Raw genomic sequence first — 7,500 nt, 5'->3', positions numbered from 1 at the left:
TGCAATTTGGTGCTATTCTAGGAAATTTGTTTGGGGAAGCCTAGCTACGCGTGTCGCACGTTGCATGGTCGTCGATCAGAGGCATGCAAAAGCACCTATCTAGGGGACTTACTTTACGTTCTAGTAGCAAGTTCGATTTTCCGGTCTAGCACGGCAGTACGCCTGCATGCATACACTCCATGTACCAAAAATGTATCAACCTAGGCGTTGCTCAGTAGCTTTTGGCGGCACATGTAAAAAGTACTCGAGTTCAGAATCTTAGAACTTTGCGTATTGTTCAAAACTTATAACGAAAACTAAATTATAAATGGGTAAAAGGCTAGGCGTTTCTCAGTAGCTTTTGGCGCCACGTGGCAAAAGTATTCGAGTTCAGATTTCTGGGACTTAGCGTATTTTTCAAACCTGATAATGAAAATTGAAGTACAAATGGGGCATAAGCTAGGCGTTGCCCAGTAACTTTTTTCGCCACATGGAGGAAGTAGTCGAGCTCCAATTTCTGGGACGTAGCGTATTTTTCAATCATAATAAACCGAATCAAACATAAAAATCATGAAACTTACACCACGTCCCTAGGTTGTGCACAAAACGTAACGATAAAGTGCCGGCGAGGTTAGAGGTGCACCAAAATTGTGTACCGATTAGGAAAAGTACTCTATGTTGCTATGACTTGGGTAAAAAGTGTTGATTAACTGCTGGTTACGATAGACAGTTGCTTATCGTACACATCGCAAACGAACACCCCTTAGTGAGCAGTAGCAGAAGTCGATGGAACAAAGCGAATGCATTACAAACTGATCAAGTAAAATAAGGAACGCTACGTACTAGGACTTCTTTCCAAGAATGGTGTCCGCGACGGGAGGGCAAGCGTCCTTCCCAGGTTTCCCTAGTAAACCTTGTATGGTAAACATACCCAAGCGTGTCCGTAAGCACGCAACGATAGTCACGAACGAGCACATACCTAGGGAAAGTACTCTACGTACTAGGACTTCTGTCCAAGAACGGTGTCCGCGACGGTCGGGCACTGTGACGCAATTACCAAATCCTAGAATCGTACAAGCAGTGTGTACAAACATAAACATTAACGCGTTCGCTCGGGCTGCGCCGTCCGTGTTGAACACAAATGCGGGTGATTATATGAGTGGATGGACAAAAACATGCGTGGCGAAGACAATTTTCTGCACGATGTGCACATAGCTCATTTCGTCGTCCCGGGCGAATGGAAAAACACAAAAATCTCGAGTATCTTTCTAGGTTTCTGTTATAAAAGGGCAAGCCAAAAGGTGACCGGTTGAGATGAGCATTTTAAGCATACAAGCACTTAATTGCAACTTTTCCTACAAAAACTAGGTACGTACACGTAGATTGTATCAACATGGACATCTATGAACGCGTACGCTCGAGCTGCACCCTCCGTCTTGTACTTTCCCTGATCGGTACACAATTTTGGTGCAAGTGTACCAACATCGACATCTATGAACGCGTACGCTCGAGCTGCACCCTCCGTCTTGTACTTTCCCTGATCGGTACACAGTTTTGGTGCACGGCTATCCCGAAAGGCAACTTGTACCAACATCGACATCCATGAACGCGTACGTAGCGTACTTTCCCTGATCGGTACACAATGTTGGTGCACGGCATAGGAAATGGGCTTAAAATGGTCAAACTCAATCCATTTCCACTAAAGATAGTCAATAACAGCTGTGCCGATGAAGTAGGGCACGATGCAAGTCAATGTTATTTAATGAATTACATGTTCACCAGACATTTTAGTACAAAATTGCTCGGTCAGACCTACAAAGTGCTATATCTCGAATACTAAACGTCGCAGATGGGTGTCGTAGAACAATTTTAAGTTCGTCTAACGATTGTACATCCGATTCTGGATAGTGGTTTTTCGACCACTTTTCAACATTTTGTGACACCCCGAACCTAGGGGCAGCTCCCTAGCTTTTTTCAAAAATGTGCACCGAACGGGCCAGAGAGCTCGAGTAGTCGAAAAAATTTTTTTTGCTAAAACCCCTCAAAACGTGTCAGGAACGCACCCTAGATGATGAAAAGTGCAACCAGAACGTCAATCGACAACATGCCCGGGGGTACAAATTTGCTCTACGCGTCCCTAGGTAGGGTACTTTTTCATACAAACATCAAAGTGTACGGTGCACAAAGTGCGCGGAACAAAAATTGCTCGGTCAGACCTACAAAGTGCTATATCTCGAATACTAAACGTCGCAGATGGGTGTCGTAGAACAATTTTAAGTTCGTCTAACGATTCTACATCCGATTCTGGATAGTGGTTTTTCGACCACTTTTCAACATTTTGTGACACCCCGAACCTAGGGGCAGCTCCCTAGCTTTTTTCAAAAATGTGCACCGAACGGGCCAGAGAGCTCGAGTAGTCGAAAAATTTTTTTTTGCTAAAACCCCTCAAAACGTGTCAGGAACGCACCCTAGATGATGAAAAGTGCAACCAGAATGTCAATCGACAACATGCCCGGGGGTACAAATTTGCTCTACGCGTCCCTAGGTAGGGTACTTTTTCATACAAACATCAAAGTGTACGGTGCACAAAGTGCGCGGAACAAAAATTGCTCGGTCAGACCTAGGACGGGCCATAACTCGAATACTAAACGTCGCAGATGGGTGTCGTAGAACAATTTTAAGTTCGTCTAACGATTCTACATCCGATTCTGGATAGTGGTTTTTCGACCACTTTTCAACATTTTGTGACACCCCGAACCTAGGGGCAGCTCCCTAGCTTTTTTCAAAAATGTGCACCGAACGGGCCAGAGAGCTCGAGTAGTCGAAAAAATTTTTTTTGCTAAAACCCCTCAAAACGTGTCAGGAACGCACCCTAGATGATGAAAAGTGCAACCAGAACGTCAATCGACAACATGCCCGGGGGTACAAATTTGCTCTACGCGTCCCTAGGTAGGGTACTTTTTCATACAAACATCAAAGTGTACGGTGCACAAAGTGCGCGGAACAAAAATTGCTCGGTCAGACCTACAAAGTGCTATATCTCGAATACTAAACGTCGCAGATGGGTGTCGTAGAACAATTTTAAGTTCGTCTAACGATTCTACATCCGATTCTGGATAGTGGTTTTTCGACCACTTTTCAACATTTTGTGACACCCCGAACCTAGGGGCAGCTCCCTAGCTTTTTTCAAAAATGTGCACCGAACGGGCCAGAGAGCTCGAGTAGTCGAAAAATTTTTTTTTGCTAAAACCCCTCAAAACGTGTCAGGAACGCACCCTAGATGATGAAAAGTGCAACCAGAATGTCAATCGACAACATGCCCGGGGGTACAAATTTGCTCTACGCGTCCCTAGGTAGGGTACTTTTTCATACAAACATCAAAGTGTACGGTGCACAAAGTGCGCGGAACAAAAATTGCTCGGTCAGACCTAGGACGGGCCATAACTCGAATACTAAACGTCGCAGATGGGTGTCGTAGAACAATTTTAAGTTCGTCTAACGATTCTACATCCGATTCTGGATAGTGGTTTTTCGACCACTTTTCAACATTTTGTGACACCCCGAACCTAGGGGCAGCTCCCTAGCTTTTTTCAAAAATGTGCACCGAACGGGCCAGAGAGCTCGAGTAGTCGAAAAATTTTTTTTTGCTAAAACCCCTCAAAACGTGTCAGGAACGCACCCTAGATGATGAAAAGTGCAACCAGAATGTCAATCGACAACATGCCCGGGGGTACAAATTTGCTCTACGCGTCCCTAGGTAGGGTACTTTTTCATACAAACATCAAAGTGTACGGTGCACACAGTGCGCGGAACAAAAATTGCTCGGTCAGACCTAGGACGGGCCATATCTCGAATACTAAACGTCGCAGATGGGTGTCGTAGAACAATTTTAAGTTCGTCTAACGATTCTACATCCGATTCTGGATAGTGGTTTTTCGACCACTTTTCAACATTTTGTGACACCCCGAACCTAGGGGCAGCTCCCTAGCTTTTTTCAAAAATGTGCACCGAACGGGCCAGAGAGCTCGAGTAGTCGAAAATTTTTTTTTTGCTAAAACCCCTCAAAACGTGTCAGGAACGCACCCTAGATGATGAAAAGTGCAACCAGAATGTCAATCGACAACATGCCCGGGGGTACAAATTTGCTCTACGCGTCCCTAGGTAGGGTACTTTTTCATACAAACATCAAAGTGTACGGTGCACACAGTGCGCGGAACAAAAATTGCTCGGTCAGACCTAGGACGGGCCATATCTCGAATACTAAACGTCGCAGATGGGTGTCGTAGAACAATTTTAAGTTCGTCTAACGATTGTACATCCGATTCTGGATAGTGGTTTTTCGACCACTTTTCAACATTTTGTGACACCCCGAACCTAGGGGCAGCTCCCTAGCTTTTTTCAAAAATGTGCACCGAACGGGCCAGAGAGCTCGAGTAGTCGAAAAAATTTTTTTTGCTAAAACCCCTCAAAACGTGTCAGGAACGCACCCTAGATGATGAAAAGTGCAACCAGAATGTCAATCGACAACATGCCCGGGGGTACAAATTTGCTCTACGCGTCCCTAGGTAGGGTACTTTTTCATACAAACATCAAAGTGTACGGTGCACACAGTGCGCGGAACAAAAATTGCTCGGTCAGACCTAGGACGGGCCATATCTCGAATACTAAACGTCGCAGATGGGTGTCGTAGAACAATTTTAAGTTCGTCTAACGATTCTACATCCGATTCTGGATAGTGGTTTTTCGACCACTTTTCAACATTTTGTGACACCCCGAACCTAGGGGCAGCTCCCTAGCTTTTTTCAAAAATGTGCACCGAACGGGCCAGAGAGCTCGAGTAGTCGAAAAATTTTTTTTTGCTAAAACCCCTCAAAACGTGTCAGGAACGCACCCTAGATGATGAAAAGTGCAACCAGAATGTCAATCGACAACATTCCCGGGGGTACAAATTTGCTCTACGCGTCCCTAGGTAGGGTACTTTTTCATACAAACATCAAAGTGTACGGTGCACACAGTGCGCGGAACAAAAATTGCTCGGTCAGACCTAGGACGGGCCATATCTCGAATACTAAACGTCGCAGATGGGTGTCGTAGAACAATTTTAAGTTCGTCTAACGATTCTACATCCGATTCTGGATAGTGGTTTTTCGACCACTTTTCAACATTTTGTGACACCCCGAACCTAGGGGCAGCTCCCTAGCTTTTTTCAAAAATGTGCACCGAACGGGCCAGAGAGCTCGAGTAGTCGAAAATTTTTTTTTTGCTAAAACCCCTCAAAACGTGTCAGGAACGCACCCTAGATGATGAAAAGTGCAACCAGAATGTCAATCGACAACATGCCCGGGGGTACAAATTTGCTCTACGCGTCCCTAGGTAGGGTACTTTTTCATACAAACATCAAAGTGTACGGTGCACAAAGTGCGCGGAACAAAAATTGCTCGGTCAGACCTAGGACGGGCCATATCTCGAATACTAAACGTCGCAGATGGGTGTCGTAGAACAATTTTAAGTTCGTCTAACGATTCTACATCCGATTCTGGATAGTGGTTTTTCGACCACTTTTCAACATTTTGTGACACCCCGAACCTAGGGGCAGCTCCCTAGCTTTTTTCAAAAATGTGCACCGAACGGGCCAGAGAGCTCGAGTAGTCGAAACATTTTTTTTTGCTAAAACCCCTCAAAACGTGTCAGGAACGCACCCTAGATGATGAAAAGTGCAACCAGAATGTCAATCGACAACATGCCCGGGGGTACAAATTTGCTCTACGCGTCCCTAGGTAGGGTACTTTTTCATACAAACATCAAAGTGTACGGTGCACAAAGTGCGCGGAACAAAAATTGCTCGGTCAGACCTAGGACGGGCCATAACTCGAATACTAAACGTCGCAGATGGGTGTCGTAGAACAATTTTAAGTTCGTCTAACGATTCTACATCCGATTCTGGATAGTGGTTTTTCGACCACTTTTCAACATTTTGTGACACCCCGAACCTAGGGGCAGCTCCCTAGCTTTTTTCAAAAATGTGCACCGAACGGGCCAGAGAGCTCGAGTAGTCGAAACATTTTTTTTTGCTAAAACCCCTCAAAACGTGTAGAAAACTCATTTTAGATGATAAAAAGTGAAACCAGAACGTCAAACGACAACTTTGTTGGGGGTACCCTTTTTACTCTACGGGCCACTAGCTTAGGCGCGCCAACAGCGCTTTCCTCTCGGGTTCCCATTTTTTGCCCTCCTGGGATTATGATCATTTACTCATTGCCTACTATAGGGAAGGTACCTTGCTCCGAGGTCAAAAATGAAGATTTCACCAAATCGTAGTTTTAACCTCTATTTAGTCGTAGGAGCTTGGTTTGCAGTGTCCGTGGGTCATATAAGCCCCCGTTTGGGTCATACGTCCCCTCCCCGATGAAAATCGTCATATGACTATAGGCCGAACTTATGAAGCAAAAGTGGTGTCTGGTGGGTTCTGCCGATGATCTTAACCTATGATTTTGAGTTTCCACTCTTTCAAAACGTTTCCTGGAGCAGTACATCACGGGTCTACGGACCCAAAGACTTCGTTGCGATGGTTTCAAGCATAAAAGTTGTAACAGTTAAGGGTTTTTAATACGCGTATATTAAATCATTGCTTGAAACTAAGCTTCGTTGTCTTTAAACTCTGCAAGACCAATCGAACTTCTTAGGGAAACTCGAAGCATTCACGCTAAGCTGGTGGTGCAGGGCACATAGCGTGATGAAACCGGGTTTCCCTAACCAATGTGGCATATTTTTTCCCTGAGAGTGAAGCTCAGACCCACGTAGGGGAGAGCGAAGTGGAACTTTAATGTTCAATGCAGCAAATGTTCGCCATGCGGATAAACAAGTTGGAATAGTTCAATGTAGTGTAATGCAAACACGAATCGCAAATAACGATACGGGACCCAGAAGCAATTCTGCGGATCCCTCGGGGAGTGGTGAGTTGATATAAATTAGAGGTGAAAGTCCAAGTTGTTCGAGCTCCGGCTCGGCAGCCGATACGAGGTTCCTGTTGAGCTTGTTTGTACATCGCGCAGAGGCGCCGTTCGGTTCTAGCAATGATTCCCGCCACCATGTTCCATGCGTGCAGAGATCCGTTAGAGCTCGTTCAATGTGTCCCGCCGTGATTACGAAAAAGTCCAACAGTTGACTTAGTTGGGTGTGCGTCAAGTAATCGCGCAGAGATGCCGATCGGTTCCTAGCAATGTTTCCCGTCACAAGGTGGTATTGGCACCTGTGCAGAGTGGCCGTTAGCAATGTCTCCCGTATCACGGTGGTGTACCATCACTAGTGCAGAGTGACCGCTAGCAATGTCTCCCGTCACAAGGTGGTAGCCCAGAAGTGCAGAGAAGCCGCTGTAGCAAAGTCTCCCGTATCACGTTGGAGTTCTTCCACTAGTGCAGAGAGATCGCTGAACCGTTCAATGTGTCCCGTCGTGGTGTGCTTGTACCGAGCACGTAGGATACACCTTGCTTTGTTGGTTTGGGATAGGAGTGGTCGCGCAAC

The sequence above is a fragment of the Anopheles coluzzii genome, assembly GCF_943734685.1.
Source record: "Anopheles coluzzii chromosome X unlocalized genomic scaffold, AcolN3 X_unloc_5, whole genome shotgun sequence".
Taxonomy (NCBI): domain Eukaryota; kingdom Metazoa; phylum Arthropoda; class Insecta; order Diptera; family Culicidae; genus Anopheles; species Anopheles coluzzii.
Note: the sequence above shows the minus strand (reverse complement) of the source record.